This window comes from Pinus tabuliformis, chromosome 1_2 (assembly GCF_031772625.1).
Source record: "Pinus tabuliformis cultivar Carrire ecotype Pingquan chromosome 1_2, CPIR1, whole genome shotgun sequence".
Classification (NCBI taxonomy): domain Eukaryota; kingdom Viridiplantae; phylum Streptophyta; class Pinopsida; order Pinales; family Pinaceae; genus Pinus; species Pinus tabuliformis.
In genome coordinates this window covers 813,506,860-813,530,886 of record NC_142298.1, presented here as the reverse complement: position 1 = coordinate 813,530,886, position 24,027 = coordinate 813,506,860, and the positions used below count along the sequence as shown (strand labels likewise).

At 37.5% G+C, this 24,027-nt stretch overlaps 1 pseudogene; it reads right to left on the bottom strand.

Moving 5' to 3' along the window:
• The window catches only part of LOC149208387 (calcium-transporting ATPase, endoplasmic reticulum-type pseudogene), a 60,904-nt pseudogene extending 37,811 nt beyond the window's left edge, over positions 1 to 23,093 (bottom strand).
• Positions 23,094 to 24,027: the final 934 nt, after the last annotated feature.

The window sequence follows — 24,027 nt, the reverse complement described above, 5'->3', positions numbered from 1 at the left end:
TATTTTTCACTCAGATCTATGCGAGTGACCTTGAGATCTGAGCCAATTTTTGAAGGCTAGGATCCAAACCTCTACCCAGAACTTAATGAAACTCCGAGAAATGATAAATAACATAGAGAAAAAGAATCTCACATAAAACTTAATCAAAGACTTGACCTATCCTTGTCTAACCATGACAATCAGTCTGTCAAACACATTGAGAACATGATATTTATAGGTCATGAATGCATATCTGAACATAGGGATATGAAACTTATCCGAGGTTTACTAAGGACTAATTTCCTCTCTAAATATATGCAAAAACATATATTAGGTCATATATTCATTAAGCATTCATTTATCAATAAAACATGATAAGAGACGTAACTTGAATATGTCATAAAACCATGCTTATAACCAGCATATAACTGGATAAATAACAATGATACAAAACCATTAAAGCCACATAATAACTAGTAAATTTACTCATGAAATACGAGAGGAACTTAGCTCTTATTGAGATAAGCAAAAGGCAACCAAATCAGGGACTTCCACATACCACCCAACCATAGATTGGGTTGAATAAAATATTTCTTTCAGCCAATCACACCCATGCCATATTCCAACTATGAATGTGGGATCTCATGGGATAAACCAATCCATAAACAACCAAGGGAATCCAGAGGTTAAACCACCTCCACCCTCATAGTACCGTGATCTCACCTAAACGAGTCCCAAGATCACAAAACCAAACAGGGATTAGATGCCTCAGAATTACTTCACCATCCCTTGACGAAATTTTCTGTCTCTACCCACTTGTTGATGGCTTCTCAAAGAAAACCATCTCCACCCACAACCCTTAGGATTTTCCTTAGACCACCTCACCCAAATTCAAAACCTTCCAGAAATCCAAATCTCAACCAAGAATGAATCTCATCACACCATGGCTATTCATAAATGGAATGGAAAGGCTAAAACGACTATTGAAACCCAACAAAACCCATGCCAATGACAACAAATGAACCAAATACACACATGCATATACCATGCATGTTAAAACTAGCTAGGAAATCATACATGCAACCTGTTACCTGCAAGTATTCCCATTGAAGCCACTTGATTCAACCTTTGTTTGCTTGATCCTTTCTTTTCTTTTCTTTCCTTTGTTTTCCTTGTCCTTCCTTTACTTGCTTGCTTTCCTTCTCCTCTTGGTGCTCTTCTCCTCTCTGAGAGTAATTCTAAAACAAAACTGAAAAAAGGCTATAAATTGATGCTCTGAATCCTTTTTATTATTAATGCCTCTAATTTGTTTGTTTTTCCTCTATTTTCCTTCAATTTCCTCCTCAAATGAAACATGTGACATTTCACCTTCTTATTCTCCTAATTTCCTTTATTTTCATAAATAAAATACCAACAATGCCTTTTTTCATTTTCAAATCCTTTGCCAATTTCCCTTTAGCCATAATAAACAACCCACTAGGATACTTTGCTCAACATTCAGCTTGGAATAGTGTCCCACGACCATGGTGTTATTTTTACCTTTATTAACTTTATTACAATATCTTTTAACCTGGAGTTGTTAGAAATTTGGTCAAAGCCTTCCATTGAGTAGATAAATGAGTCAGAAATTTAGGACGCTACCATGCTATCCATGAACCTTCATGAACCCATTCTGAAATATGTGCTAGCCTTTGTATTCCATTCTCCTCCAGCTAGATTGTCAGATCTCAACAATTAGTTTAATCGCAAATATATGTGGAGGATGGAATCTGATCCTTCCATGATTGGATGCACCTTCCATTACCTGATTTCCATCACAAACACTACAAAATGATTAGAGTTGTTGCTTTATAAAACTTACAAATTTTGGAGCCACTAGACTCCCAGGATTCATCCTCCAGTATGAGAAGTCTAACTTTTTGAAAGTATTTTTGTAGAAACAAAAGCTTCCACCACTCTTTGGATTCAAAAAGAAGTCTCCATACTACCTTTGCTCCTAATTCCAAATTCATATATTTTGGAACTTTTATCAGCAACCCTCCATATTTTTTTGGAAGCCTCACCATATTCCAATTGACTAAATGAAAGTGTTTCTCATTCATGGGGGATTCACTCAATGAACCTCTGACATATCATGAGTGTTTGTGGCATATTAAACTATACCCTTAATTTGACTAAATATTGGAAGATACCTCTAAAAATAACATTAATTAACCCCCTACTACTATGAACCCAATACACCTTCCCAATTTAAAAAACCCCTACTTTCATAAGATATTGTAGGTATCCATTTTTTTAGTAACATTTTTTATAACCCTTTATGTTTTTTCATTAAATTTGAGCTCCATTTTTTATACCTACCTATATAAAAACCCTTTACCCCCTATATATCCCCCAATATATTATGTCAATTTTTCCTCAATAAATATCCCCCAATATGAATGCACGTGATATGGTATTTCTCCCTCAGTGAAGCCCCCGTGTTCTTATTCCCCTTCTAACCTTGCCATAAAAACTTTTGAATCATACTGCTTATTTGTTGAGAGATTCCTTTTGGGGCTAACAAATCAAATCCAATATATACTGGGAGTGAGGATAAAGCTGATTTGATGAGGAATATTTTTCCTGCCACATTCAACCATTGTTCACCCCATGAGAAGATTCTTTTCTTGATATTTTGGATGATTGACTCCTAATCTTCACCACTCATCAATCCCAATGATATTGGGATACCTAAATATGAGAATGAATTCCAATTCCTGGCCACATGGAAACCAAAAATTCATGAGATCTCCTACAAAACGGCTTCATATTAGTTCCATCCATACAACTAACTCTTTATTTTACTAGCTAGCCCTCCAGATAGAAATAAGTAAGAACCCAAAATCTTTTTAAACCTTATTTCTATACTTTTTGAGGCCCCACCAAGCAATAATGTATCATTCATAAATTGTGAATGATTTATTTCTTTAACATTCCTTACTATGCTCAAGCATGAAAGACATCCTTCATTCCTTGTTGCTCCAAGTTTCTGATGAAACTTTTTGCCATTATAATATATTGGAGAGAAGGGGACAACCCTGCCTCAAACCTAATGATGTAGAGAAGAAAGGGATGGACCTTCCATTGACAAGCGGTGCTATCTAAGGGGCACCAATACAAGCTCAAATCCATTGAATAAAATCTTGACAAAATCCCAACTTCTCAAGAATGAGAAAACGAAAGGAGTGATTTACTATGTTGAAGGCATTGGCCACGTCAAGTTTTATTGCCATTCCTTCTTCCCTTACTTCTTTACTTGAATAAATTTCCTCTTGCACTAGAACAATGTTGTTTAATAAATTCCTTTACTGCATAAATCCTCCTTGATTCTCAACAATGAAGGAGGGAAGCCATTTCTTCAAGTGATTTGCCATCAACTTTGTTAAAATATTGTATATTTCATAACATAAGGAAATACGATGAAAACATAGTAATTAATAGGATTTGAATGAGAAAATAGGAATTTATAGTGCCACATAGTTTATTTTTCATTATAGAGTTATTTAACATTCGAAGGAGATCTTCTTTTATCAGGAACTAGAAGGATCAATAAAAACTAATTGTGAATCCATCAAGGTCGGGAGCTTTGTCTAGGCATAATGCCTAGATTACTTCCAACACTTATTCTTCTTCTATCGGCTTGATTAGATCCATATTCTCCTAATGTGTTATCAAGAAAAAATGATCACCTAGCCATTTCTAACTAGGTGGATTGAAATACACCATGTACATTTAATTTTACCATAGTAAAATCACTTTCATTGTGGAAAATAATTTAGTAAACCAGTTTTATTGAATTATTTTCGGATTTAAATAAAAAAACCCCATGAGAATAATTAGATAAATCATTATTTATTTAATTTTCTCTAGGAATGATTATTAAATCATTATTTAATAATTAATCAGTCATTTTGGTTTTTAATTATTTCTAAATAAAGGTAGTTAACCATTTTAAATATTTTTTCCCTCTCGAATAAATATAATAAAGTATTCTAGGCAGTTAGATCTGAATTTGGTTAAAAATAATTTATTATTCTCCCTTTTCGAGATTAACTGCATACTTTGCAATAAAAAGGAGCGTTTTTCATTCATTCTTCACCATGATCATAATCATCATCAACATTATCATCATTTTTATCGAGCTCCCAATTTGAGTTCTCCACTTTTTTTTTGGGTTTTTCACATATTGAGAGAGAGAATCAGTTTCTGAAGCATCAAGGATATCAAAGGACCCATCCCACGGAGGGGAATTATAGAACAATCTATAGATCTCCTCTGCCAGGTGTTATCAACAAAAGATTTATTCATTTAAAATAGTTTTTCCAGTTGGATTTTTATACTGGATACTTTATATTGTTGCTTTTTGTTTTGGATATTTTCTTCTTTTATTGTAGGTTTTCTATTTGTGTTGCAGATCTAAGATGACAACAACCATCAACTTGTTGTTAGGGTCACTTTTCACCTCGTGAATTAAGTGAAGTATTTTTGGTACACCTTACAAGAATTTTCACACTAACATAATGAGTAAGTACCTAGGGATAACATAGAAGAATTCATTTTCATGGTCCATAGGGATTGAATCAACACTATACAAGGAATAAAAATGATTATAGGCCTCCACCTTGATGTCCTTGACTCAATTTATTATTTCTCGAACCCGAGCTTGCTTATGGAAGAAGATGGTATTCAAGTCTCCAATCTTCAATCATAAACTTCTTGACTTAAGCTACCATAATTATTCCTCTTTCGTGCTTGCTGAGAATATCTTGTTGGTTAGATCTCTTTTTTTAGATGCTCCTCTTCCACCTTTACTAATTCCATCAACCTGTGATGCTCTTCAAGCTGGCTCACTATCTCTCTTCTTGACTAACCAAGAGGTTTGAACTTTTCCTTCAGTGATTTTTGGAGGGCTTCTTTGACGGAGAAATTTTTTCTTTCCCATACTTAGGCCGATGAGCCCCTTACTATCGAAAGCCATACTTTATTTATTGAATCCACCACTCCTTCCTCTTGAATCAACATTGGGCTAAATATGAAGGGGATTGGGCCCAAATTTTCTATTTTCTCCATTTGCAGCATGATTGGATGATGGTCATATTCACCTTGGGATTTAATGAATGACAAGAACTCTAATCCTATTAAAATCCATCAGTTATGAACTAAGAATCTTTCTAATCAAGCAATGTTGTGATTATCCCTTATTCAATGGTCAGTCCATGTATATTTTGAAACTTTTGGAACTACATCAAACATATACCATTCAATTATTACGTCCTCCATTCGTTCTAGGCATGTGTCTCCTACTATGATTGCTCCTCTTTTTTCATCCATACTGAAAATCGTATTGAAGTCACCCTCGATCATATCATTTTTCTATGGTACTTTGTTCTTGATTTCATCCATACAGTCCCAAAAATCTATCTTCTGACTGTAGAAAAATAAGGCATAAACTTTTATCACAGGGATGTGATCTCTTGTTTCCTTAGATTCCAAGAGGACCATTATCCAATCTCGAGTTTTAGTACTATCGATATAAGATAAATGTTTCTCCATCCATAAGGTACATAATCCCCCTGATGCACTTCTTGAGCTTCGGGTTATTCCAACACTTCCTTTTCATATCATTTCCATCGTCTTTAGCACTTCCTTTTCTTCCAAATTTGTTTATTGAATAAAAAACAACCATGGATTTTCCTGTGTAACAAGATATTTTACTACCAAGGATTTTACGAGACTCCCCAAGCCCCTTACATTCCATGATAGTACTTTCATTTGGATGTAGGGTTTTGTGGCCCTCCACCATCTGGTCCATTTGTTCCTTTACCCCATTTTCCTTTAGTAATATCTAAAATTATTGGTTTTCTACCCAGTTTCATGTTTGTTCTGCTTCTCCTTCTCGAACGATTTCCTTTGTAGCCATCCTGATTTATTTTAGTGCTTTTTGTTTCATGGATGCTGCCTTCATCAACCCATAATAAATTTTGGGCCATATGGGGCGTGATCACTCCATCTATTTCTTCTGCAACACTGACACTGTGGTATTTTGAAGGCATTCTAGGTTGCGTGGGGCTTGGAGTGGACCTGTTTTGGGGAAACCAATCTTGGTGGATCTAGGGAAAACTTAATGGATGGAATTTTATATTAAAGTTTCGAAACAATTAGGGGAGTTTTGAGGTCCAAAATGGGCCTCCCAAGGAAATTATAAGTAATAGTGGAAATAATAAAATAATATTAGATTACATCATCAAACTTTAGAGGGAAAAAAGGAAAAAATATTTTTTTCAACTCGTATTTTCAACTTATCTCCCTATGCGTTTACTCAAATTTTGAGTGGAAACACTCGTTGGATGTAAAATTTGATTCCTCATCCAAGGAATACCCATGTTGCATACTTTTGATGGACCCTACTACACAAAAAATGAGAAATACATGAAAAATGTGATTGTCCATCGAAAATATGCAATGTGGGTACTCCTTGGATGAGGAATTAAATATTTCATCTAACAAGTACTCCCACTCAAAATGTGAGTAAAACTTTAGGGAGATAAGTTGAAAATAGAGTTGAAAAAGTAGTTTTATTATTTTATTATTTTTTAATCTTTTTACATTTTTACTCCAAAAATGGTGAATCATCCCCCATGGTTGACATCATCATCTTGAATCCTATTGGTTCTAATAAAGTCTATTTTGGTTGTAAATTTTTCTTAGGAGGCCCATTTTAGTTCTCAAAGTTCCCCTAATGCTTGGCGAATATTCCTTGTCAATAATATGAAAATTATAAAATATTTGGTAATATTTTTGTTAAAATATTTAGATCTCTAATGATTTATATTAATTTATATAAACTTTTGACAATTTTTGAGGTAAAGTAATTTTGTACTATAAAATTTGGGCGAATCATTTTTAGAAAAAATGGAAAATAAGACCACTTGCAAATATTAGCCCCTAAAGTTTTCCTTGGGCAGATCTGATGCCTAAGGAGGGCTTCCTTCATTAATCTCCCCTTCTTCAACTTCCTCGTTCTCCTCTTCATTCCCTTTCTCTTCATTTTCTTCTGCAACCGTTGGCTCACTAACACCTTCCTCATTTTGGTTTATTAGTGTTGAAAGGGTTTGATGAGGAAGAAGCCACATTGTTTCTTTGTTTAGGTTGGGGTTTTACAATAGCATTTTTTCCTTTTCCACTTTTATTCTGTGTCTGCCATTGATCCTTTGGAGAAGCAGATGGATCTGATCCCTTATTTCTTGTAATCTTACTAGAGTCATGAGTGAAGTGACCATACTCATGATAATATCGACATTTCAAGGTGATCTTCTTGTAATCCATGATCTGTCAATGCTTCTAGTACCCTAGGGTTAGATTTATTTCTGCAGGTGCCCCATTTTTGAGATCTACCTCCACCAATATTTTGGCACAAGAAAATTGGGAACCTCTGGGATCTACCTTATCAATGTTGTGACCTACTCCATTTTCAATTTACCTAATACAAATTTCTCTCCAACAGGACATTGGGAGCCTTGCTAACTTAACCTGGACCATGATTGTTGTTGGGACATCCTCATCTAGGTTAAAATCCAAAATCCAACGTCCATTTGTTGAAATAAATTCCCCACAAGTCGAAGAAATATAACCCATTATGAAAAACCACATACCTATCCTCTTTTAACTCAAATAAGAATACAAAAAAACCATTTCATACTTCATATAGGGCAATATTTCCTTTCATCATTGACCTCCATTGTTTTTCTATCCATATTTCCATGGATCTTGGGGATGACCACATACCTATGAATTTTATTATCAACTCTCTATCATAGTATGTCATGGAAGTTCTTCGAGCTCCAATCTATAGATAAATATCAAAGATCTCATCATTTATTTTGATGAATCTCAAATTCGTTTCTACAATCTTGATATGCTTTGGCAGTGAGGCCACCAATGCTTGAAAGGAAGATGCTTCTTCCATAGGTGATGGAGTTGATTGCAGAGGAGGAGGGGGAGCAGGGGGGAGACTGTGAGGGGCTCCCTCTGTGGTGGCCATTAGGGAAGATAGGGTTTTTGCAGGTGAGGGCTCACAGTAGAGGAAAGAAATGTTTTATAGAAATAAAGGATCTAACAATTTAGTCTTTTATTTTTTTTACTCAATTATTATTATATAAAAAAAAAAGGAAAAAAAAAAAAATTATTTACTAAATCAATGTTGATTTTTGGGTATTTGCGGGATGTTTTCCTCAACTACACAAGTCAAAATCAAAAGAAAGAAAAAATAAATTTAATTTAAGTTAAAATTAAAAGAAAGAAAATTAATTTAAAATTTAATTTACAAAGGCAACCTAATGTCACTATAAAAAGAGACTTGATACAATCATAACATACACATCACTCACATATTATTCTCTCAAGCAAGTGGAAGCATGTCTAAGGAAGATGCCAAAGATTTCTAAGAAGAAGATGCTAAAATTTTCTAAGAAGTTGAATTTTTTGTGTGTAATTACTTAATGATGTTCATATATCATTGGAATTAATTACAACATATATATTTTTTACTCCTACCTAAAGAATGAAGAGAATTCCATAAATTATGGTGTGTAATAATTCATGATAAATATGTCTAACCACCAAAATATAAATAATGCAAAGAAAATTCCATAAATTATGGTGGGCAGTAATTCATGGTAAATATGTCTAATTAGAAAAATATAAAGAATGCAAATAATTCCATAAATTATTACTATATATGTCAATATGGAATAAGGAATAATTGAAAGTCTATGATTCAAGCATATGTATTTTGAAATTAGTTTCCTCAAACAAGATTGGTGAACACCCTATTTCATAAACATTAAGTGGCATTGACATTAAAGAGGTGAATAGATTGAACATATTTCAACTTGACATATTGCTTGGTTGCTAGATTGATAAATGTTTCCATGTATAACATACTATAATGTGATAAATAAGTTTAAAGATCGATGACTTTTTGAATAATTGGAATGAGAGTTATGCATCATCACTACAATCTTGTTTGAAGTATTTCTAGATCATCTCGTATCATCATAGGACAAGCTCTATCAAAAGTATAAAGACTTTCATCATAATATTTTGATATAGTAATGTTTAGTATCAAAATCTAGAAGAATGAAAAGTACATTAGAGGACCATGTCAATGATCTAAAAATTGTATGCAGCTATAAATAAATCCTTTAAGAATCCTTCAAGGGAAGTTGTTGATTTGTACCATCTTAAACATCGTGGTATATAATGGTATGTGCAGCCTATGTGAGTGTTAAAAGAAATGATTAGAAGATGCAAATTCTATAATTCCATATACTATAGTGATATGTCTTGCATTAACAAGATAAGTTTGGATCTGCAGTTCAATGAAGAAAGCTTGAATAAATACTCAATCAAAATGATCAAACCTTGTAAGAATATATAAAAATCTAAAGGGACTTATATATTTCAAGTTTTTGTGTTTCCTTGTGATTCAGAAGCAGGATATTGTATTATATCCCACCTTGATGAAGGAAAAAAATTATGATAATAATCTCACAATGAAAAAGTGGTTGAGCTCTCTTTAAAAGTTGAAAGTTATCTCAATAAAATTGGATCATTTGTAGGACTTGATGTGTGTAGATTTATTGGGTTGAAAAGCTCAAGAAACAATTATTATTAATTCTCAAATATGCTTGGGAAATGGACTTGAAAATGAGAATTCTACACATTGCAAAAACTATTGGACTTATAAGAAGATGTAAAACTAAAATTGAAGGTTTCATACTTTGTAGACCCTAGAAAGCTACAAGGCTTAGTTAAGAAATCCTGAGGGTTTATCAAAAAATCCCTAGGATTGATCATTTCCACTAAAAGAAGAAACCCTATCTCATGCTCGAAAGGAAAGGAATGAAACATGTTGATGATGACGACAAGGATGAGCATTTCTAACTTGATGAGATTTCAGTGCTTCCTCAAAGAAGGAAGGATCGAGAGGAAGTTGAAAATTCCCTACAATCCTTAGATTAAAAGGACCTCTTAATGAAGGTTGTGTGTACATTGTGAAGGCTTCCAAGGCTCTCGTAGAAAATGAAAGCATTAGAAAGAATGAAGAAAAGTTCATGATAAAAGGATTCTCCAAAGGTGGAACACAAACTCAACCAGATAGATTTGTGCTCGAGAGGGAGAAATGGAGCAAGGCATCTAGAACCATGTTAGATGACTAGAAGAGCTTCTAGTTTAGAGGAGGTAGACAATGAGGCTAGAGAGTTTGAAAGAGAGATGTGTGTGAAAATTGTACCAAGGTCTAAGGGAAGTCAATGGTGACGTCCAAGTGGATCTACAAGATCTAGCATGCAACATATGACAACATAGATTATTACAAAGAAAAATCCATGGAAAGAAGGTTCTCCTAGAATGACAGAGAAGACTATTGTAAGACGTTTTCTCTAATCGTCAAGTACCTTGGGTTTTGATGAGATTGTAATCTTGTAGATGACTTATTCTGACATAGAGGAAGTGATGATGGAAGGAATATTTTATTCCGTGATAAAGGGAGTATTCATGATTACCATAGGAATCTTTACTTCAGTGTTAGAGGAATATGGCCTTAGAATTTTAGACGATGGATCTAAATTTGATGCATTACTTCCTTGTTCAATGTAATTATACTATTAAGATCCTTTAGATGATGGAATACAAGATAGATTCCTAGAGATGAGAGATCTCTCAAAGAACTATCCCTTTATACGAATGGACCATGCCAAACAACATATATGCTTTAGTGATTAAGAGGCAACGGTGATAGAGGGAGCATCCATGATTGCAAGAGTAGGATCTATTTCAGTGTGAAAGGGAGCACCTAGGCAGGGTGACTGGAAAGTAGTTGTGGTGATGGTTACAATAAAGGGAGCCATTAGTTTATAGTTGAGCTAAGGCATGTGACACACCATGTGTCGAGGTATTTTCATGGTACAGTTAGATATGGATTAAGATATGTCTCAAATGATGAAGTACATATGTTGGGATTAAGCAAGGAGTTTAGAAGACAAAAAGATCACATCATGTTGTTGCTTTAGTTTGGGCTTTGCAGGTAGCAAGCATCTGTCACACTAAACACTATAGAGACTGAGTATATTGCATCTAGTTTGGCGAGTTGTGAAGTAGTGTGGCTTCAGAAGTTTCTCATAGGATCATTTGACTAGGTGTTGAAATCAACCATGATATTTTATTTCAGTTAAAGTTGTATGGTAGGTCGAAGAAAATTGAGATCAAGTACCACTACATTTGTGACATGGTACAAAGGGGAGAGTTGAGGCTCTAGTATATCTCCGCTGATGAGTAGATGGATTACATCGTCGCAAAGAATTTGTCTCAACTAAATTTTTTATACTTCATATACAATCTTGGACTAGTGGAGAACCCCTCTATTAGTGAGAGGGAGCATTGATGTGACATCAACAAGGTCATGGATCAGACTTTTGGTAATAACAGGAGCTTGGCCTAGATTTTTGATGGGTGGAAAATAGGGTTATATCTTGGCCTATTGGTGACAAAATGAGCATGACCAAGACTATTGGTGATATAGCATGAGGGAAAAACATTTTTGAAAGGAATAGTCTTTAAGGCCCAGAAACTCGTGGAGTGGGTGACTCTTAAGTATCATGGCCTAGAGAAACTCCTTTTGACTTGGGACATGGGTTTCCTTAGGGTTTGACCATGGGGGATGGAAACCCTGAAATAGTTAGAGTACCATGAGGTGAGGCACCCACCAAATCAAGGTGACTATTTGAGTAAGTACCATTAGTTAGGAGAGCTAACTTAGGTTTTGGTACATATTGATGATGATGTTAGTGATGATGATATTGCATCATGGATATGGATTCCCCCTATTTCATGTACTTTGATCGGAGTTAGGGTGGTTATCCTCGTGTCAAATACACTGACCATAAATTAGGCATAATGTGTTGATAAATACGATAACATCATAGATAAGCAGTCTTCCCATCTCATGTACTCAAATTGAAATTAGGGATGTTATCCCTGTATCAAGTACATTGATCGGAATTAGGAAGAATGGTTCGGTGGATAGAAATTCTCCCTATGTTAAGTATTGTGATTGGAATTAGGGAGAATGGTCTAGTAGAGGTTACTAGAAAGAGTGGATGCATTTTATTGTTTTTGGCCCAGCCACTCTATAAATGTGAGTTCCTTTTTAGCATCAGGCTTAGTTACTCATTGAGTGAGCACATATAACATCATGGCCTGGAATGAGGTTTGTGGAATTAGGACATGGATTCCATTTAGGATTTAGCATGTTGATGGAAACACTATGGTGTAAGGATGAAGATGTCCTTTAAGGTTTGACCATGGTGACGAAAACCTTGTGGTGTGAATATGTGGATGTCTTATAGGGTTTGGCCAACCCTATGAAGTTGGAATGTGGATGTTCCCTAAGGTTTGACCATGGTGATGGAAAAACTATACTAGTTCATACACCATGGGGTTGACGTACTGACCAAATCATGGTGACTAGTGTTTGTACCATAGGCTAGGTGTGTTAGCCTGGATGATGTTACTCAGTACATATTGATGATGTACCATTGGTTAGGTGTACTAGCTCGGATGATGGTACCTAGTATATACCAATGATGTACCATAGGTTAGGTGTACTAACTTGGATGATGGTACCTAGTACCATAGGTTAGGTGTGCTAACTTGGATAAGGATACTGAGTGGATGCTATGATTGTTATAGGTGAAGTGTATTGAACTAGATAATTATGATGTTGATAATGTGAGTTGAGAAACCTTATTCTTAATGAAAAATGTCAACAAAGAGATACATCTAAGGAACTCAAGATAAATACCTCCCTAGCTAAGAGGGAGTGTTGATTTTTGGGTAGTTGCTGAAGGTATTCCCCAGCTACACAAGTTAAAATCAAAAGAAGTAAAAATTCAATTCAATTTAAGTTAAAATTAAAAGAAACAAAAAATTTTAAATCTATTTTACAAAGAGACGTGTCTCTTTTGGGAAACCTAATATAGCTATAAAAATATACTTGATACAATCACAACACACATCACTCATATATTATTTTCTCTCTCTTACACGTGGAAGCAACTCTAAGGAAGAGGCCAAAGTTTTCTAAGAAGTTGAAATTTCTATGTGTAATTACTTAATGATGTTCATATATCATTTGAAGTAACTACTAGATGCAAAAATTCATGCTTGTCTACTAAGCACTATAAAATCAAAAAATCAACATTGTATATAAGATATTACTGAAATTTTATATTTGCTGATGAATTTAAATTTAAATCAATGCCACTACAAACATGTCTCAAGTACACCTAATAAATTTAAAATTGCATTTTCATAATTATTCAGAGAATAAAGAAAGTTTAAGAAGTTGATTCTTGAAATTGTTGTAATGAAGTACATGTTTGCTAAAATTTTTAGGAATGTGCATGTAGTATAGAAATGTATAAACATTCTTATTAACCTTTATGCATGCCCCGTGCACATCGTATTCACTGGTCTTGATTTCTTGACCATAGTCAATGGAGAGAAAAGGAGCTCCCAATGCTAATACTTTCCTATCAAGCTCAAGCATCATGGATGAGTCCTCAAACCATCACATATGACCTCTAAAGGGTATCATTTAACTCCAAGCAAGACAAGGCTACTATGAACAAGTTAGATATGAACCAATGTCAGGTCTCAAGGTTTTACCAAGGTTATGGGAGGACCATAAGAGTCTTGTGCCCTTATGTTATAACATCATTTAGCACTCTGGTACACTTGATGCTCTTGTATGGCCTTGGGCAACCTTTTCCCACACAAAATTGATTTTATATTAAAAAAAAAATGTCAAATTCCATACGTGACTCTGCCTATTCAAAAGCGCGTATATATGGAGGTTCTATAACTACATACCAGCATATACCTTTTTAAATATGAAAAAGTAAAATAATATGCTATCTTTCGGGCAAGGTTCATGGGTTTTATCAAGAGGCCACATACAAGAGCCCGTAGCACAACTAAATTAACTAATTTCGGGTGGTATATATACACACCTTCGGTAGCCATAAGGACATAAGAAAAGGGCTATCAACATTATACCCATTTTTCTCCCAGATCAAGTCTGATTTTCTGTGCCTCTTGCACTCCCAGTCTCTATGGAAACCCTGGTTTCCTTTACAGAGATGTTCATCATATTTATAGCTTCTCCTTCCATTTGTTAGAGAGTTTGTCTTCGTCGCTCTGGTTGGACTGTTGATTTATGGTATGTTCTATGCTTAGTGCAGTTTACTTAACATATAGTAAAATGTAGATAGAACATTAATAGATCAACATAAATCAAACCAAGACAGGAGACACCAGATGTGGTGGCTAGCCAGGCACAAACCCTAATGCTGGGAAACCCTTTTCTCAATTCTTCTTTATTCCTCAATAGTTCAGCAGAGAGAGAAATAGTACAATTGTACAGATCTATAATTTTTATGACAGTAGTAATAGAAACCCTAACCAACACTTGCAAAGTAGATAAAATGGTCCACAAATGACCTTGAGTCAATCCTTGGTCAACTCAGCCTTAAACAACAATGAAGGGTAGCCCAAACAACCCAAAAGAAATGGTCAAAACATGTCAATGAATTGACCGCTCTGTGGTTTGCCCTAACCAGTTAGTGTTGGTCACTTTGTTGGTCAAATCAAGTCCTCGGATGGCAAATCAGGATTGCGACTTGCTTGAAGGAGACTCCCCACACTAGGTCATAGACAAAATGCCTCCCTCGCTGGTCAACACAGTCATCCCTTACTTGTTGCACCTAGGTCAACAAAATTCAACGCAGAATAGACCTGCGTCTTCCTCCTTGCTGTGTCTTCCTTGCTTCCTTGTTGCGTCCTTCTTCTTCCACATGAGAGCTACTCCTTGTTAACCCAATCAAGTAAGGAGAGTGAGAGAGAAGAAGATAATATGAGATGACATGAGTGAATAATTACAAAACCTCACTTGTATGTATATAATATGATGGGCATGTGTGCCACACATTTAGCTGTTGGTCGACCTTGACAATTTGTCAAGTAAATACAAATAAATTCATATATCCATAAATACTTGTCGGAATCGAATGATCGTTAGATCAATCCTACACCTCTCGACGAGAGGAATCAAGGAAAAATATTAGCTACCATAAATAAGATGACCCACATGGAGTTTGGCCCTATTTTCCAATTTTAACACTCCCTCTCAACTAGGGAGAACTCGATCTGCTAATTCGTCTGACCGTCGGTACTATCTCTGCCATCAAATGCATTGCCCTGCACTGCTTAGGTCTGCTCTGCTTTGTTGAACTATGAAGAAGAAGAAATGATCGAGGATGTATCATACCATCCTCCACTGACCTGAAGTCAGTCCTCGAGAGTGTGTCATACCACTCTCACTGATCCCAGATTAGTTTCATTGATCCCAAATTAATCGAGGTCATCCTAGCATACAGAGTACAGTAGATACAATGTTGCGTCCATCGATAGTACTACTATGGTCCCTAATCCATTTCCCTACTCATTGATCAGATAAGAGGTACTTCCCATGAGTCCCAGAGTGCATGGGTAGGATGCCTCAATAGGAGAACTAATCATCTTGTCCCTAAGTCGCCACTGGGTATCACGGGGGAAGGTTTAACCTTTCACCCTATACATAGTGCACCACTAGGGGAGGGTAAGTTGCCCTGTGGTCGCATGTCACTCCAAGAAGTACCCCAACCCCCTCGGAGGTCCCAGATCTCAATGTATGCATCATACATGACCCTCATAAGTGGGTCTCTCAATGACACCAATTTTTTCTCGAAAATTCAAGAATTTGACCTTTCCCAGGTGCTTCGTCAAAATGTTGGCAACCTGCTCATCTGTACCAATATGTTGGAGCCTTATTGCTCCCCGCTACACCATATCCCAGATATAGTGGTACTTGATATCGATATTCTTGGAATGATCATGAAATATGAGATTCTATGATAAACAAACCCCACTCTGGTTGTCACACACGATCATGGTAGTAGCCAATGTAAATCCAAACAGCTCATTGAAGAGCTTTCGCAACCAAACAGCCTCACAATAGGCCACACTCGGAGCAATGTACTCTGCCTCAGCGGTGCTCAAAGCTACCGACTTATGCTTCCTGCTCATCCAAGATATCGAGGTAGATCCCAAAGAGAAACAACACCTAGAAGTGCTCTTTCAGTCCACTACACTGTCTTCCAAATCAGCATCAGTATATCCATGTAGTCTCACATCTCCGGCAGTGTATCTCAACCCATGAGTGATTGTGCCACGAAGGTATCTCAATAAATTCTTAGCACCAATCCAATGTGTGTGGTGAGTCTCAACCATATGTTGAGTCAACTTGTTGACTGCAAAACATATATCCAGACCGGAGTTCACCAAGAACATCAATTCTTCGATGAGTTGACGATACTCGATAGCATTTTGTAAAACAAGTCCGGCAGCACTACTGCTTAACTTCTTGAAGTCAAGCTCCATCGGGGTAGTCACGGGCTTATAGTCCACCATACCGAATCTCTCCAATATCTTCACCACATATTTTCCTTGAGATAGGAAAATCTCCCCTAGATTCTACCAGACTTCAAGTCCTAGGAAATAGTATATCAGTCCCAGGTCCTTCATCTCAAGCTCAGAAGCCAACTCCCTCTTACATTTGTGAATGAGAGGGTCTGCACCTATCAGAAAGAGGCTGTCAACGTATATCAGCAATATGAGAGGTTTTTCATCTTCAACCTTAAAGTAAATGTTAGGGTCGGCTTCACTCCTAGTGAATCCTAGTTTCATCAAGTAGCTATCGATCCTCTCATACCACGCTTGGGGTGCTTGATTCAACCCATAGAGGGCTTTCTTCAACCTGCACACATGAGATTCCCGATCATGAATCTCAAATCCTTCGGGTTGTTCAACATAAACTTCCTCTTTGATCGAACCATGCAAATAAATGGTCTTGACATCCACCTAATGTAGGTTCCATCCTTGCGAAGCAGCAAGGGCTATGATCGAGCGAATGGTGGTATATTGGGCAACAGGTGCAAATATCTCGTCATAGGCTATACCTTCCTTCTAAGAGAAGCCACGAGTGACAAACGAGCCTTATACTTTTCAGCACTTCCATCAGCTCCATGCTTTATCTTGTAAAGCCATTTCATAGTACAATTGCTTTGTCCTGGGTTATGGGGACCACATCCAATACATCGTTCCTCATGATGGAATCATATTACTCAGTTATACCATCCTTCCATACTTAATTCTTGACATCTTCTGTGAACAATGAAGGCTCATTTTGAATGATCGTTCTCATGAGGGTCAAGTATCCCTGATACCTGGCCAACTTCTTGCTTTCTCAGAAAGTCCCTTTGGGTGCAATGTGTCCTTTGCCATCATCAAGTGTCCCCCTCAACCATGAAGGCCTCTTCCTAGAATAGGAAGGCTCTTGCGAAGGGGGATCAATAGGATCCATAGGTTCTTCTACATCGAGCATCGTCTCATCTTCCTTTTCCTCTGGTTTCCTGGTGTCACCTTCTCCAGATTTCCTTAGTATAGGAAGATTGTCAACTTTGCTAAGAGCCATATCTTCATCAAAGGTGACATCATGGCTAATATCAACTTCCCTTTGACCAGCCACATAAATTTTATAGCCCTTAGTATTTTCGCTATAGCACATGGAGATTCCCTTCTTTCTAGATGAACCCAATTTATTCCTTTTCTCTTTCGGCACATGAAAATATACAGGACTTCCAAAAAATCTAAAATGAAATACATCAGGCTTCTTAACAATGAATATCTCTTTGGGAGTCTTGGAATCTAATTCTTGATGAGGGAATCAGTTTTGAACACATATGGCAGTATTTGCAGCTTCAACCCACAGAAACTTCGAAAGCCTTTGACCATGGAGCATGGAACGAACAACTTCCATAATCGTACGATTTTTCCTTTCCTCCACACCATTTTTCTCAGGAGTGTATGGTGTTGTGGTATCCCTCTTAATTCTAGCTTCCTTATAAAAGTCATGGAACTCATTGGATTCATATTCAGTTCCATTATCAATCCTTAAGATCTTGATCTTCTTTTTGATTTGATTCTCAATCAATGCTTTGAGGTGACGAAACCAGGAGAACACTTCATCCTTCTTTTTCAAGAAGTATATGAAAGTCTTGCGATAATAATAATATTTAAAAGTGATTTAATATAAATATCCTCCCAAGGAGTTCACATGCATCATACCAGATATGTCGGAGTGAACCAACTGCAATATATCAGAGGTCTTGCTATTACTTGAGGGGAATGGTCCCCTTTTGAGATTTCCTTCAACACATCCCAAACATACACCTTCTTGCTGTACTTTAAACTCAGGCATTCCTATCACCATTTTTCTCACATCGGGTAGAGCTTTATAATGAAGGTGAGCAAACCCCTGGTGCCATAGTTCAGACTGAAGAGATGTGTCATAAGACATGACACCCAACGGACTTCCTCCAACTTGATATAAAGAGTCAACCTGAAACCCAAGAGTGAAAGCATCTTTGAAATTCTTTTTCCATACACGTACCTTGCCATCGAGGAAGGCCACCTTCTAGCCTTTGTCTTCCATTGCTGAAAGGGACACCAGGTTCTTTCTGAGATCAGGTAGATATAGTACTTCTTGCAAATGAATTGTATTACCGTAATTCAATTGTAGAGAGACATTCCCTATTCCTTTTGTGGGATATTTGGAGTTGTCTCCAAGAATAATTTCCAGTTTGGTCTCCTTCTGTATTAGATTAGAGAGAGCTTCTTTGTAACCAGTGAAGTTCCTTGAGGCACCACTATCAATAAGCCAATTTACCAATGAGTCTGGAGGAGAAGTAGTAGAGAGGATCAATATCAGATAATATTCATCTGGCTTATTGTTAACAATGTTAGATTCATACCTGGAGTTTCTTGCCTTCTTAGAGGGTTGACCACTTCCTTGATTTCCGACATTCCTCTTTCCTTTGCCATTGAATTTTCCCTTCCTTTGATTGTTGTTGAAATTTCCTTGGGAGTGATTTTGATCATTGTCATGAGATGTGTCCTTTTTATCAGGACACTCCCTCGCATAGTGGTAAATTTTGTTGCAAATGTAATGGTGGGCTCCAATATTGTAGCAATAATGCTACAACTCCTGGAGCTCCCTATCTCTAATTTTATCAACCCGGTAGTTCGTACAAACTTGGAAGCGACGGTGCTGTATGCACAAGTACTAGCTCTTGTCGCAGCTGTCACTTGGTCAGCTGGCACAAGTCCGCTAGGGCTCAAGCCAACTTCTATATGCTCTCAGAAGAAGCTTTATGAGTGATGGACGACAGCTATCTTGAAGGAAGCTAACCTACTTTGCAAAAAGGAAATTGAAAGCCAACAAAGCATGGAAACCCTAATAAACCCTAATTTAACTAGCTTGACCCTTACAATGCAAAAATGTGAATGAAACTTCTACCAATGATGCCATTACTTGCAGTGAGTTGAAATACATGAATCTAAGCTATTTGCATCTGAAAAGACATGATTTTGTATTTTGTCATTAAGTGGTTGGATTTATTGTGATGGTGCTTTTGATTAGGGTTTGACTGTGCAGGAGCAGTTCAAATGGAAGGAAAGCATGGGCAAGGTCAGGATGGCTAGGGGAGGTCCCAGAGGGTCTCTAGCATCAGTCCACAGAAGTCTACCACGTTCGGATGCTTAGCAACCGAGTTTACAGGCTTCTACAGGAAGTCTGCAGGGGATCCTACAGGAAACTCAGGGGTTCTACAGGAAGTCTGTGAAATTCTACAGGATGGTCGACCATGGGAGTTTTGGGAGATGGTGAAGTGATGGAGCGGTTTGGGTGGATAGGTGAGGTGGAGATGGAACTTGTGATGGCTCAGGGGCAGAGGAACAAGATGGAGAGAGAGTGCACAGAGTTGGTTGGTGGATAGAAGAATGGCAGCAACGAAAGGTCAAAAAGATGAAGCTACGTGGCAATGGATGAGTTGGAAGGTGAACGAGCTGAACAGAGGTCGAGAAGGTGACTTGAGGAGAGGTTAAGAAGAAGAAAAAGGAAGTAGAAGGATATGGAGTAGTGGAAATAAAACAAATTACTTATGTCTTGCACCAAAAACGAGAATTCATTAACCTATGATACCTGTGCCATTAAACCTATGAACAGCAATGTAAAACTGAGAAAAGAAGCCATGCATGGAATGAAAAATGTAGAAGTATGGTTCAATATCAAAAGTGCATGGATGGATCTTCAATGAAAATGACTATGTTGCAGCTTGCATGGAAGTAAAAGACTGTGTTCTTTTTGGTGGTTGATATGGACTGCACCCCAATCCCTAGACAGAGATGGCAGTGAAGACACTAACAACCCTTTTCTTGGAGCTCCAGTGATTACAAACCTCCTATTCTGATCTAAACAACTGAAAGTGAATCAACCATAAACTAATCCTACTCAATCACATAAAAACTAAATCAACAGACTGTAAATTCGAATTGCATGTCAAAGTAAAGAAACAAAGTGTTGGAACGAAAGGCAAATAACACTACAAAACAGAGGAGGTCTATTGCTCTCAGGTTGGGCCCTAACCTGAGAGCTATAGCTCCCTTAAAAACTCTGAATTGAATCCAAAGCTGCCTGCCTTTATTGAATAATCATGAGTCTAACATCATGCCAAAACTGGCTTACAAAAAGACTAACTGGCTAACCAAATTGACTAACTAGCTAATCCCAAAAATGACTAACTACTAGCTACGAAAATGACTACCAACTAGCTAACCCAATTGAGGCCCTAAGCCTTCTTATTTATACAATTTGAGGACCCAACAGTCCTCCTAAAATTTAGGGACTTGGTTGCCCAAGACTTGTAGTTAACAGCAGTCCTACTTGACTTGCTTGGCTGCCCTTGTGTTCATTGATTTGGTGGCCTTTGAACTCCGAGCTGATGGTGGAGAATTCGAGGTAAGGGCCCATAAATGAAGGGGACACCTTCCCACAAATCCTCTAGCTTGTTCTCCCACGAATTTGGCTGCCAAGTGCTCATTAAGACCTTCAATTTTGTCTCCAAGTTGACCAAAAGGGCTACACAAAGCACCCATTAGACTTGTTGGCATAATGACTAACCAAATTCACTCTATTAACATAAAAATAATCAAAAACATGCAATAAACCAATGAGAATGGTGGATTAAGTCAACTTAGGAGGTTGAATGAGCCCAAATAATTGTACATTTTTGGGGCTCATCATCACCCCCCTACTGAAAGTGTTTCTCATCCTCTGAGCAACCAATCTCTCTCCTCATCATTGATGGCCCTGGTGGCTTCTTTGGCTAACATCTTGGCTGTTTTCTCCTTTGGCTTCCCTCTTTTCAAACTTCCTGTAGAAACAGTTCGCTGGCTTCCTGTAGAAACAGTCCTCTGTCTTCCTGTAGAAACAGTCTTCACTGTTTTGGCCTGCTTGGCTGAGGGTGCCTTCTCCTTTCAGCTTTGCTGTGGCAGCCTTCATCTTCTCCCCCTTTCTGCTCTTCCCACTGTCTGCTCCTTTTCCTAGAGAATTCTCAGCCTTGGTATGATTGTGTAAGTATATTTAATATGATGGTTGAAATGGTGGTGAAAGGAGATAAAACCCATGGAGAATGGAAGAGAAGAGTGGTTGCATGCCTCCTCAACAGACTTCAAGCTTCAAATCCCTCTCCATACTTGATTCTGGCCTGCCCAAAGGCTTCTACAGGATGTTTCTGGTAAAAATACAGAACTTCCTGTAGAAAGTCCTGTAGCTTCCTGTAGAAGGTTGAACCATGACTAAATTGTGCCCGAACCCTGAAAAAATGAGTGTTCATGGAGGGGATGGATGTGCTTAGGGTGGCCAACACAGGTGCTGCCTCCTTAGCTAAAATATCGACCAATTTCTCCTTCTGCTGCCCTTTCTCTGAACTTCCTGTAGAAATGCCCAAACAACACAAAGCCTTTGAACTCATTTGATGAAACTTGCTCAAGAGTAATTCCCTTGATGCATCATCTAATTCAACAACTGATCCATCTGCAAGTTGTTGAAAAGCACTCATTTCAAGCAAATTTTCCATGGTGCCTTTTACTAGCAGACGATTTTGTCCCATTGGTTCCATGACAATAACACCCATGGATTTTCGATCACAATCAAACTCCAATAAAGCCAGCCTCTTTGATCTTTGTATCCACCAATCATAATTGCCCAATTGCACTGTGCCACTGTTGAGAATGGCACTTGTATCACCTGCCATTGGGTCTGGAACTCCCATTTTTTCAACCAATACCTTCAAGGCTGCCTCAGTGGGAATACCAGTAGCATGGAACTGGTGACCTTGACAAGATATCCCTGCATCATTGCAAACTGCAGCAACTTCTGCCAGAGTTTCTAAATCTTCCCCCATATTATGTGCAGGCCAATCCAATATTTTTCCATCCTCAGGATTATATGTTGTTCCTTCAACAGTAAACTCTCTAAGTGAACCAGCACTGTGCCCTATGACTATAAACTCACTGACAGACATCTGATTGGTTGTAAGAGTACTTGTCTTATCAGAGCAAATCACTGTGGTGCAACCCAAAGTCTCCACGCTCGGTAACTTACGCACAATAGCATTCTTTTGTGCCATCTTATGAGTGCCAAGAGCCAAACATGTAGTAATCACAGCAGGCAATCCCTCTGGTATAGTAACAACTGCCAGAGCAACAACAATCTTAAAGTAGTACGTACATTTCTCAAAGGAAAACCTGATATTGTTTTAGCCACCCATCTATGACTTCCCATGAAAGAAAATATTTGTAGTTCATGATCCAGACAAGAATACAAATGGCACCAATCACTGTTGTCAGTCTTTCACCAAATTCATCTAACTTCCTTTCAAAGGGGGATCATGACATTCCATTGAAGCTTCCTGAATTTGTGCCTGAATTTTACCTATTTCTGTAAACATGCCAGTGCTCACAACAATGCATGTGCAGCAGCCATTGGTAACTGTAGTTCCTGCAAACACCATGCATGCTTTTGACTGCAACTCACAGTCACACAAGGTGGCTGGATATGTTCTTTTGATCAGATTCTGAATTCAAACAGATTGCTCCATCATTAACAGATCTATAATGCGTTTAAAAAAACTCTGAAATCAATACTTTCAAGAACCCTGGTAACCTTGGACACGAGCTTTAACTACTTTTCTCATTTCAAGCTTGAATTTTGACAAAAATCTCGGGTTTTCCTTCTGCAGAGCTGTTTTCTGCCTTTCCTGTAGACGACTTCCTGTAGAAATGCCTGTAGAGTGCAACAGGTGGGAATTTTTTTAAGGAACTGAAGAGATCTCGAGAATAAAAGGCAGAAATTGGTAGAGCACCCTTGGTTAACTGATCTGGAAATGGTTTCAATTGACTGCAGTTGAATGGTGAGAGTTTCAGCTGAGCGTTGATTAATTATTGCGTGATTTGTGGTGAAGGAGTGCAGTGGCCAAGCGTACGTGTGCTGGCCCATGCAAATGTTGTCTCCACTGCAGTGTAATTATGAACTGTAGTCCCCTTCTATTTGTTAATCAACTGATGCCCTGTTCACTGGAGTTCAACACATCTACCATTGCTTGTGTTTCTCAACTTCCACGTGAATGGCTATCCACGCATGCTACATGATTTTTCATGAGTGCTAGAGGACTGGATGTCAGGTTAAACTGATTCTATTCGTGGCTTAATTCCACCATCCCATCAATTCATGCAGTTTTCAAATTAAATTTATTCAATAGAAGAATGAGATCAGTCACATACCTCGAAGTTGAATGGCTGCCGTGAGCTGTTGTGGGCTGTCATTGCTGCATGCATTTGATTTTATGGTTGCATGATGGCTTGGTTATGGAGAAAATGCAAAAATGGCTGATGGTGATGGAGGCTGATTTCTTGGAAACCGTGCACCGGAATTGCATGAAACTACTC